This window comes from Nicotiana tabacum, chromosome 18 (genome assembly GCF_000715075.1).
Source record: "Nicotiana tabacum cultivar K326 chromosome 18, ASM71507v2, whole genome shotgun sequence".
Taxonomy (NCBI): Eukaryota; Viridiplantae; Streptophyta; class Magnoliopsida; order Solanales; family Solanaceae; genus Nicotiana; species Nicotiana tabacum.
The window spans coordinates 24,265,701-24,278,047 of NC_134097.1; the positions used below are offsets into that span (position 1 = coordinate 24,265,701).

Sequence of the window (12,347 nt, forward strand, 5' to 3'; positions counted from 1 at the left end):
GGAGACCACCAATTGCAGCAAACAACTTTGAAATCTGGCACAGGCTGATTCAAACCATTCAACAGTCATGTCAGTTTACTGGTGATGCGAGTTAAGATCCTCACACCCATTTAATTGATTTTCTTGAATTGGTTGAAACTTGCAGGTATAATGGAGTCACAACAAATGCTATTAGGTTGTGGCTTTTTCCTTTTTCATTAAAAGATTAATCCAAAACATGGTTGCGAAGTCTACCAAGAGGTTCCATTACAACATGGGACCAAATGACCCAAAAATTTCTTAATAAATATTTTTCACCTGCAAAAACATTTAAAATGAAGCAAGAAATCAATAATTTTATGCAGACAGATTCTGAATCTGTATACCAGGCATGGGAAAGATTAGCAGCAATGTTAAGAAAATGCCCACATCATGGTATCCAAGACCCTGACATTTTATATATTTTCAATCACGGTCTTAAACCCTCGGCTAGAAATGTAATTGATGCAGCATTAGGAGGATCAATAATGGAAAAAACTAATGTAGAAGCAATGCAATTGCTTAACGAGATTTCGGAAAATGCTATTCAATGGCCCTCAGATAGAACGATTATCAAGAAAACAACAAGATTAAATCAAGTTGAAGCTTTGAATTCATTGACACAACAAATTGCGACCTTAACACAAAAAGTTGAGGCTTTTCAGGTAGGTGCTCACTCATCATCCCAACTTGAGAATTGTGATGTTTGTCAAGGTAATCATCCGAATCATGAATGTCAAGCATTAACACAAAACGAGGAACAGGTAAATATGATTGGTTATAGAAATAATTACTCATTTGGTCGTCCCATGACACAAAAACATCCAGGATTTCAATGGAGTAATCCTAATGGTGCTGAAAATCCTCAAAGTTTTTTTAATCAAAAGCAGCAGGTACAGGGACTGCCTGATTTTCAAAATCAAAATAGAGGGCAACAAAGTGTTCAACAATATCAATAGCAGCCTCAAAGAGCTCATCAACAAAGCCTTGAAGACCTGATGTACAAATTCATTAAAGCTACTGACGAGAAAGTTGAAAGTCAACATTCAACTATCAAGAATTTGGAAATTCAGGTAAGCCAATTAGCAACCCTCATGTCTGGACAAATTCAAGGTGCTCTACCAAGCAAGACTGAGAAAAACCCCAAAAGAACCCCTCAAAGCCATCTCTCTACGATCATGTAAATCTCTTGATGATCCATATGCAGATAGAGAAGGAAAGCCACAAGAAGTAGAAAAGGTAAATGAAGGTGAGAATAAAATAAAATTTAAGTTTCCAAAAGAACAAAAGGATAAAAGGAAAAATGTACTAGAAAATGAATTGATAATAAATCCTCACTCTGTACCTCTCCCTTTTCCCCAAAAGATGAAAAGAGAAAAGCTTGACAAACAGTTTTCAAAGTTTCTAGATATTTTGAAGCAACTTTACATTAACATACCTTTCATAGATGCTTTGAAACAAATGCCTTCATATGCTAAATTTCTTAAAGAAATTCTATCAAGTAAAAGAAAATTGGAAGAAGTTTCAGTGGATAAGCTTATGCAAAAATGTAGTGCTATACTTCAAAATAAGCTCCCGCAGAAACTTGGTGATCCAGAAACTTTTGCAATTCCTTGTACCGTGGGAGGTACTCACTTTGAAAAGGCGTTATGTGATTCAGATGCTTCAATAAATCTAATGCCTTTTTTAATTTTCAAGAAATTAGAACTTGGTGAAATGAAAGATACTGGAGTGTCTCTTCAATTAGCTGATCAAAGTACTAAGAGACCAAAAGGAATTGTTGAAAATATCCTTGTCAGAGTTGACAAATTTGTATTTCCAGTAGATTTCCAGTAGACCATTTCTCGCAACAGGGAGAGCAATTATTGATGTTTATCAAGGACAACTAATATTGCGAGTTGATGAGGAAAGAGTAATTTTTGACATGCAAAAAATGATGAAATTTCATGGGGATGAGTCATCATCATCTTGTTTTCAAATTGACTTACTAGATGACCTTGTAAACGAATACAAAGATAATCAGTTAATTACTGGTTCATTGGAGAGATGTTTGGCTAGGTCAAGTACCATAAGTGATGATAACACCGTAATTAAAGAACAAGCTGAAATTCTAGAAAAAGTCAGAAAATGAGAAAGTCTCACAAGAAGGAGTTCAATTAAAATTTGAACTCAAAGAACTTCCTTTTCATTTAAAATATGTGTTTCTTGAACCTGAATTATTTCCAGTAATTATTTCATCTTCTTTGACTATAGAACAGGAAAGAAAACTGATTGGAGTCCTGATAAAACACAAAACAGCCTTAGGGTGGACTATAGTTGATATCAAAGGAATCAGCCCAGCTATTTGTATGCACAGGATTCTTTTGGAAAAGCTTGTCATTTACCAGTGGAATTAGAACATAAAGCATATTGGGCTATAAAATTTTTGAATCTAAACTTACCAGATGCAGGTAAAAATCGTCTATTGCAGCTTGATGAGTTAGAAGAATTCAGACTCACAACATACGAAAATGCTAAATTGTACAAGGAAAAGACAAAAAAATGGCATGACAAGCTCATCCGCCATAAAGATTTTAAAGTTGGGAATCATGTTCTGTTGTACAATAGCCGATTGATATTATTTCCAGGAAAGTTTAAGTCACGTTGGACAGGACCATACACAGTAACAGAGATTACCCCATATGGTGCCATTGAAATACAACATATAAATGGGGGAGAAGGATTTAAGGTAAATGGTCACCGATTAAAACCTTATGTCACCAGAATATTTGACAAACAAGTTTCAACGATCCTTATTGCTTAAAAAAAATTGAATAATAAGTCGAGCTGACGACATTAAACTTAGAACTATATCTTTACTTCTTAAGTCTTTCTAAATTTTAGTTATATAAAAATAGTAACGTAATTAATTATGTACATGTACATATATTTGATGCTTGAGTTAGTATATATATATATATATATATATATATATATATATATATATATATATATATATATATATCTTATTTATAGTATATGTATTAGTGTTTTTGACTTTAAAAAGGGAAAAAATATTTTTTTTTTGGTAAGAATAGTTTCGTCCCTTCTATATGTATTAAATAAGTATAAATGTGGATTTTGTGTAGTATAATATGCTCCTATATAAATCTTATATATATATAAATAAAATAAAAAAAAATTAGAAATCGGGGGAGGAAATCTAAGAGACAGGGACACAATATCCTAAATTTAGCTACTCACATAGAGCTAATACTAATTGGTTGGTCATAAATCCACTCTCAAATTTTGCTGCACAAATTTTAAGATTCAAGACAAAAGCCATTTTTTACTGTTAAATAAGTACTTTGTTCCCAATCTCATTCAAAAAAAAAAAAAAAAAAAATCCCTCTAAAAATATATATACTTATTTATATAATGCTTAATTTAATTTAATTTTATTAAAGGAAAAAAATTATATTATATTTTATGTATATATATATATATATATATATATATATATATATATAAGATTCCATATAAATTTTTGTCTCTTGTTAGTGTTTTTTTTTTGCTACTTTGAGTTAGATATATATATTGTGCTCTTAAATAATAAATTAAAACAAAAAAAAGGGGAGAATAGACACAACAAAATTGATTATCTGTAACGACCTGGCCGGTCATTTTGAGCTTTTGCACTTTGATCGTCAGTTCTCAGGCATGACTTGCCCCGTATGATGTATTATGACTGATGTAAATAGTTGATTTTGGTTTTCACGGAAATCGGTATGAATTTAACAGAACAGTCTCAATTGAAAGCTTTGAATTTGAAAGGTTTGACCAAGAGTTGACTTATTTGTATATGAGCTCGGAACGGAATTTTTATGATTTAGTTAGCTTCGTTGGGTGATTTGTGACTTAGGAGCGTGATCGGAAGTAGTTTTGGAGGTCCGGTGTAGAATTAGGCTTGAATTGGCGAAGTTTGTATTTTGGTGATTTCCGGTTGATAGGTGAGATTTTTTTCCGGTTGATAGGTGAAATTTTGATCCGAGGGTCAGAATGGAATTCCGAGAGTTGTTGTAGCATTGTTATGTCATTTGGGATGTGTGTGCAAAATTTCAGGTCATTCGGACATGTTTTGGTTGAGTTTTTGATCGAAAGCGTATTTCGGAAGTTTTAGAAAAACTTAGGCTTGAATTCGATGTGAATTGGTGGATTTGATGTTTTGTTGAGGTGTTTCGATGATTGGAACAAGTTTGAACAAGGTTTTAAGATGTGTTGGTGCTTTTGGTTGAGGTCCCGAGGGCCTCAGGTGAGTTTCGGATGGTCAATCAGACCATTTTTGGCTTTGAGAGTTACAGAAATTGTTGTTCAGCTGTTGCAGAAGAATTTTCTCTTCATGTTCGCGGGTGGAGCATCGCGTTTGCGTAGAAGGATTTGAGGAAGGACAAAATTAAGCCTTTGCGTTCGCGAGACGTGCCTCGCGTTCGCGAAAGGATGGGAAGCAGTGCATCGCGTTCACAAGAAGGCACTCGCGATCGCGTAGAGCAAATTGGGGTCCAAGGCATTTTGTTCATCGCGTTCGCGTAAGGTTTACGCATTCGCGAAGGTGTAGGAGGCAGAAGCATCGCGTTCATGATAGCGTGACGCGTATTTGGTCAACGTATGTTTGTGCTTCGCGAACGCGAGGCGGTTACCGCGTTCGCGAAGAAGGAAGGGTCAGACCTGGGTAGAAAGTTTATAAGTCATTTTATCTGCGATTTTAGCCATTTTTCCTCCATAGTTGACCATTTTGAGAGCTCTTTGAGGGATATTGAAGAGGGAATCAAGGAGAATTTATTGGAGGTAAGATTTTTGAACCTAAAACATGATTTTATTGTGAAATTAACCTAGAAATTCATGGAAATTTAGCTAAAAATGGAAAAACTAGGGCTTGAGATTTTGAGATTTTAAATTGGGATTTGAAGGGCCATTAGAGGTCGGATTTGAGAACTTTTGATATGTATGAACTCGTGGGGAGATAAAGAACCCGTTGATGTGAAAATTTCTATGTTTTGAGAAGTGTGCCCGGGGCTCGGGTTTTGCTAATTTCGGGATTTTTGATAATTTTCAATTATTTTCGCTTGGGCTTTGCTCCCTTAGCATATTGTGATGTATTCATTCTGATTTTGGATAGATTCGACGCGCGTGTAGGCCAATTTGAAGAGTAAAGGCATCGCGAGCTAGAGATTTCGCCGGTTCGAGGTGAGTAATGATTGTAAATGAAATCCTGAGGGTTTGGAACTCCGGATTTGCACATCGTAGCGCTATATTGAGGCAGGACACGCGTTGGATGATGAGCGTGGGGTATTTTACTACTGGGGATTGTGACTTGGTCCGTCCCGATTGATGATTTTACTGCGTATTTTACTGAGACTTATTTGTTATCATTATGTTTTTGGGTTGATTGCCATATTTGGGCTTCGTGCCAGTTATTCGAACCCTTCGGGGACTGTTGTTGATATTTCCTCACTTTTTGATTTTTATACTTGAACTCAGTCATGTATTTTCCATTTTTTTCAAAAATCAACCATGTTTATTTCGCTTTAACACTTGAAATGATATTTCCAATAATATTTTTGGGCTGAGCATCATGTTTTACTACTGCCCGAGGGGCTTATGTGATTTTTGACTGAGTAAGGCCGAGGTCCTGTATTGTGAGGATACATTTGGATCGGGCTGCACGCCGCATCAGTGAGATACTGATTGATTATGAGGCCGAGGGCCTGAGATATGTACGCCACGAGATGGCTTGAAATTAAGCTTGGACCGTAAAGGTCCCCTCCCGGATTCTATACACCCCTAGTGAGCGTCATCGACGAAATATATGGATCGGGTTGCACGCCGCAGCGATATATAGATCGGGCTACACGCCGCAGCGGTGTTGGTACTATTTTATGTGTTTACTTTATTTCATTTGTCTTCCATTATCTGTTGTTTGTGCTTCTTCATGTGATATATATCTGATTTCCTGGCATTATCTGTTAATTGAGTGTTGTGCCCGAGGGGCGAATTTCCGTGCTAATCTGCACTATTTGTTTGCACTCATTTGCGTAACTGTTGAGAAAGTCATTTTCAAAAGAGGTTTAAACTGAGCTAAGATATTTCTAAATATTTCACAGCTTCACTATTTTTCTCAAAGGGTTTTTCACTGCTTCTATACAGCATGTTGGTTGCTTTACGTGATTTCTTACCGCTCAGTTGTTATTTACCTTTATTACTTACTGAGTCGGAGTACTCAAATTACTCCCTACACCTTATGTGCCGATGCAGGTATTTATACACCCGGTAGCGGGTTTTGGTTGATTAGAGGCAGAGTTATCAGAGTTTAGTGAGGTGGCTGCCGACATTCACAGCACTGCTTTTCTCCCTTTTGTTCATTATTCCTGTTTCGTATAATTTAGACTTTGTAGTTGTATTTATACCCTAATAGATGCTCGTGACTTGTGACACCCCGGTTTGGGCTGTGTCGGGATGGTTTCTTCTACTGTTATCGGTATTTTTCGCCAATTATGGCTATTATATCATGTTTAGAACTGTTTATGATATTTAACCGTTGAAAAGAAGTGTTCCATTTTGGTCTGGCTGGCCTTGTCTTCACGAGAGGCGCCATCATGACCGGGCTCGGGAATTGGGTCGTGACAAGTTGGTATCAGAGCCTAGGTTACTTAGGTCTCACAAGTCATGAGCAGGTTTAGTAGAGTCTCGCGGATCCAGCTTGAAAAGTAACTCTTGAAATTCCTTCCACATGTTCGCATGCGCGCATGAGCGCTCAGTATCAATGTGCCTTGATGGCTTGTGATTCCCTGATCGAGAGACAAGATGTGATCTTTGTGAGTTTGATGTTGGGCCAGTCTGAAGGACTTGAGGCCGGATCTTTGCCTATGGCTTAAGCACCGAGGTGCTGATTGTGTGGGTGAGTGTTTCGAACTATATGTTCAGTATTGTCCCTATTAGTGGAAGTGACGGTTGGATAATTATGTGATGAGTATTTTAGTACTTCGAGAAGTATCCATATGATTCAGAAGCGGCGAGAGGGGTCTGCTGGATGATAGAAGAACTATTAGGTGCTTGAATTCCATCGTGATTCGAGTTGTAGCCCGAGCTATGGGCATGTGAAGAATCTTATTGTGTCTCCTAGTTGGGAGTGGAGTAGATTTCATGTTGCGGTATGAGTTCATACTCAGGAAGACTAAGTGACTGCGTATAGTTTATAACGGTGGAAGGTGTACAGAAATATTAATTGAAGGCAAAGCAGGTGGGTTATCTCTTGCGAAAAATTCTGAGGTTGTGTGACCCTCATGTGAATGTTAGAAGATCTCATGTGCAAGTGTTGAAATTTGAATTTTGGGTCGCTTAAGAGAGTGGGCTTAACTATTGCGAGAATGAGTGTGAGGTTTGCCGAAGATTTAAGTACTAGATTATCTGTGTTTTCGCAAGCTTACAAAGGATTCGAGTTTAATCTCACTATAGTATTGTGGCATCAATGTAATATAACCGTTATGAGTTATTAAGTGTAATTTGATCTATGGCTTCGAGCCAAGTGGGGGAGTCTACTATGAGCAGTTGATTGCACGGTTAGGTGCTATGTTGGTTCCAATTTGAGGCGTGCGGGTGAATCAGTTATGGCCTACAGGAATTGAGACCGAGGATGGCTCGAGTAAAGGAAAAATTCTTAACAAGGTATATAGTATGCCTCATAAGTGTGTAAGAATAACGGAATGTCTTGAGTTGTTATTGGTAAAGGATGCTGGGTGCATAGAGCAGGAAGTTGCTTGGTTGTAATGGAATGATGTCACATTCTGCGGTGTCAGAGTGCTAATGAGGCACAGATTGATCGGTTCGTTTGATCAGGCTAATTGCTGTTTGAGGAGAGTGGATGACTTGCGAGAATGATTCTAATGTGTTCAAGGGTCTGCCTATATCAATTGAGTATTCCAAAGTCGCATATGTGGTTAGAAACTGAGTTTCATTGGAAGATGTCAAGACTTGTGGTTTTTTCTATATTAATTGTGGGATTCTATGTATCAGTATCAGGAGGTAACAGATTTAGATTCACATGAAGTTCTTCAGAGCAAAGTATTTTAAATGTGGTGCTTTTGGGAATATTTTAGAGAGTATTCATCGGCTTATGAGTCTTAGACAGTGTGGTTGTATGCTTGGGTCTCGTGTGGTAATCCTGGGTTGAGGAATTTTGCTGCTACAACAAGAGAGAATATCAAGTTGAAGATGAATCAGAAGGAAATTTAGATAGATGGAGTAGCTTGATAGTAGACTGAATCGGTATGGTAAGAATATGATTAATTCCTTGTGTGTGTTCGAGGTAATAAGCTCTTTCAGGTATTTTGCAGCGATGCTCTTAGGTTTTGATGGCTTGCTTAACTTGTTTGAGTTAGAAGGATTCAGTCCTGACAGGTCTGATTTGTGCAAAGGGAACTTGGAGAGTTCTTGATGGTTTTACCGCGGTTTGGAGATGTATATTTTCAGTGGGCATGCGGAGCATGGGAGGTATAGGTATTTTTCCTCTAGATTGGGACCAATGTGAAGTTCTTGACCAATTGAGTACGTAGATGTTTGTGGCTCGGAAGGAAGATGAAATTCTCATGATATCCTGAGATGGTATAGTATATGCACTAGGTTGTGGAGGATTGACAATTGCGTGTGGAAGGTTACAGTTCAGTTCTGAATGGAAAGTCATGAATTCTTAGGCAGCACAAACAGTTTCGGATGATTAAGAAAGTGGTAGTGCTAATTGGGGTGATTTGACGAGGGTATATGTTTTAGAAAAGACAATGTGATTAAGTTGATGACACTTCGGTAGTATTGCATAATTTTCTTGTTAGATCGACTGGTGATATTCGGGATTGCTTGTTGGCACAGGGAAATTTTAGAGTATCTATCATGGGATGATTGGGTATTAAATGTGTGGCATGTGTTCGGACAACGAAATTGGGATCAGATATGGAGATTCATGTGCCGTGTGGATGTGGAGACGGGAGTTCTCATATTCAGGCTATGTGGGTTATAGATCGTAGGTATTCGGTACTGTTTAGTGACTATCGAGATTTGGAGGCCCAAGTGGATCTTTCTTTGCTTGGTATGTTAGATTCTGGATGTGATATTGGGGATTAGAGTGGTTGTCTCCATGTTGGGTTATTCTGGACTATTGTGCTATGGGCTATTCCAGAAATACCATGGGTTGAATAGCGAGAAGCATCAGATTAAGTCCTGGTAGAGTGGTTTTACATTTCGAAGACTTAGCGGACGGCTAGGAAGGATTTGTCTTTCTTACTTGGGCTCTTGTGATGAGTGTCAATGCTGAGGCTCCTCATATTAATTCAGTTCCGGTGGTGAGGGACTTTTCGGATGTGTTTCTTGTGGTCGGGTATGTCGCCAGGTAGGGTTGTTGATTTCGGTATTGATTTGGTGCCAGGCACCGTATCGTATGACATCGGCAGAGTTAAAGAGTTGAAGGAACAACTTCAGGTTTCCCCTTGATAGAGATTTTGCTGGTAGGCCAATGTGGATGCGTGTTCTAGCTGAGTCAGCTTAGTTGGCCCCAAATTGTGTTGTTGAGGGATAGGTTGGTTCGACCGTTATTGAGCTTACTAGTGATCTGGGAGATCTATGAGTTATCTTTCTGTGTTGCGAGATGTATGATTTGTTGGTTATGGGCATATATGGTGCGGTTCTATTGGTGTTCATAGTCGAAGTCAAGCGGGAAGAGCAATTGGGTGTTGCTCGCTGAATGACATGTCAGTTATGTTCTATCGGGTTTGCGTGGTATATGTTAATTGCTTCACCATTGGTGTAATGACTTTGCTTTGGTTCCAAACATCAAATTGTGTGTGGTTGTCGCTTTCGAGCATAGTGACTTTGGGTATTTTATATGGAGCAATGTTTGATAGGATCGCGCATTGCATCGAAACTATATGGAGATATGACCTTGCAGGCTAGATTCGTGTGTTCTATTCCATGATGTGAGACGGGTTCTCTGCTTTGTGTTGAGGTGGTACTGGCGAGCTTGAAGTGCGGCTCTTTCATTTGAGTCACTTTCATGATTGGAGTATGTTCGAACCGTTTCTTATTGGTGCGTGTATTATACTAGTTGCGGCTTAGGCCTCGATTGATGTGTCATGTCACCAGAGTGGTGTGCTGGACTAGAGGAGATCGTTGGGATCATTACTGAATACGAACAGATTCGATTTCAGCATGTTGGAAGGATAATATCGAGGTTCGGCTCAGAAATTTGCTATGGTCCTTGCGAAAAGAGAAGTAGCCTTATGGATGGTTGATCTAAGAAATGGTTATGATTTATTGCGTGTTTCCTTTATCATTGGCAGTATATGGAAGTGTTGGAACGAGACTTTAGTTGATAAGAGGTTTTTTATCGATATTCGGTTATTATGTGCAGTTGTTGTGATTAGAAGTTATCGCTACGAGTGTTTGAGTTATGTGGTATATCATGTGATTGCACCTGAGAAAGAAGATATGGTTTCTTACAGCTTGTTCGGACTTATTCACAATATAAATGTGAGATTCTGATCGTATTGACGATTTTAGAAGCAGAAATGTGGTTCTATGGTTTATGGACTAGGATGGATTGTGAAATTTCAGTTATATTGTGTTATCAGATCTATATGAGATAGGGTGACGTGGGATCACCCCCGGGTATATGCATGGTAAAGTTATTTAGTTATTGGTTGGGTTCTAGAACAACTCTGGGTACGTTTGAGGACGAAGGTGTGTTTAAGTGGGGGAGGATGTAACGACCCGACTGGTCATTTTGAGCTTTTGTACTTTGATCGGCAGTTCTCGAGCATGACTTGCCCCGTATGATGTATTATGGCTGAGGTAAATTGTTGATTTTGGTTTTCACTGAAATTGGTATGAATTTGAAAGAACAGTCTCAGTTGAAAGCTTTGAATTTGAAAAGTTTGACCAAGAGTTGACTTATTTGTATATGAGCTCGGAATGGAATTTTTATGATTTGGTTAGCTTCGTTGGGTGATTTGTGACTTAGGAGAGTGATCGGAAGTGGTTTTGGAGGTCCGATGTAGAATTAGGCTGGAATTGGCGAAGTTTGTATTTTGGCGATTTCCGGTTGATAGGTGAGATTTTGATCCGAGGGTCGGAATGGAATTCTGAGAGTTGCTGTAGTTTCGTTATGTCATTTGGGATGTGTGTGCAAAATTTCAGGTCATTCGGACGTTGTTTGGTTGGGTTTTTGATCGAAAGCGTATTTCAGAAGTTTAAGAAAAACTTAGGCTTGAATTCGATGTGAATTGGTGGATTTGGTGTTTTGTTGAGGTGTTTTGATGATTGGAACAAGTTTGAACGAGGTTTTAAGATGTGTTGGTGGTTTTGGTTGAGGTTCCGGGGGCCTCGGGTGAGTTTCGGATGGTCAATTGGACCATTTTTGGCTTTGAGAGTTGCAGAAATTGCTTTTCAGTTGTTGCAGAAAATTTTTCTCTTCGCGTTCGCGGGTGGAGCATCGCGTTCGCGTAGAAGGATTTGAGGAAGGCCAAAATTAAGCCTTCGCATTCGCGAGACGTGCCTCACGTTCGCGAAAGGATGGGAAGCAGTGCATCGCGTTCGCGAGAAGGCACTAGCGATCGCGTAGAGCAAATTGGGGTCCAAGGCATTTTGTTTATCGCGTTCGCGTAAGATTTTCGCGTTCGCGAAAGTGAAGGAGGCAGAAGCATCGCGTTCGCGATAGGGTGACGCGTTCGCGATAGGGTGACGCGTTCGCGTAGGGCAAAATTTGGTCAACGTAAGTTTGTGCTTCACCGCGTTCGCGAAGAAGGAAGGGTCAGACCTAGGCAGAAAGTTTATAAGTTATTTTATCTGCGATTTTAGCCATTTTTCCTCCATAATTGACCATTTTGAGAGCTCTTCGAGGGATATTGAAGAGGGATTTAAGGAGAATTTATTGGATGTAAGATTTTTGAACCTAAAACGTGATTCTATTGTGAAATTAACCTAGAAATTCATGGAAATTTAGCTAAAAATGGAAGAACTAGGGCTTGAGATTTTTAGATTTTAAATTGGGATTTGAAGGGCCATTGGAGGTCGGATTTGAGAACTTTTGATATGTACGAACTCGTGGGGAGACAAGGAACCCGTTGATGTGAAAATTTCTGAGTTTTAAGAAGTGGGCCCGGGGCTCGAGTTTTGCTAATTTCGGGATATTTGATAATTTTCAATTGTTTTCGCTTGGGCTTTGCTCCCTTAGCATATTGTGATGTATTCGTTCTTATTTTGGATAGATTCAACGTGCGTGGAGGCCAATTTGAAGGGTAAAGGCGTCG

General features: G+C 38.8%; 1 non-coding gene across 1 annotated transcript; it reads right to left on the bottom strand.

The window, feature by feature from the left end:
- Positions 1-311: 311 nt before the first annotated feature.
- Positions 312-418, bottom strand: LOC142173152 (small nucleolar RNA R71). Its single transcript, XR_012702585.1, has one exon. It is a non-coding gene; the product is annotated as a small nucleolar RNA R71 (small nucleolar RNA).
- Positions 419-12,347: the final 11,929 nt, after the last annotated feature.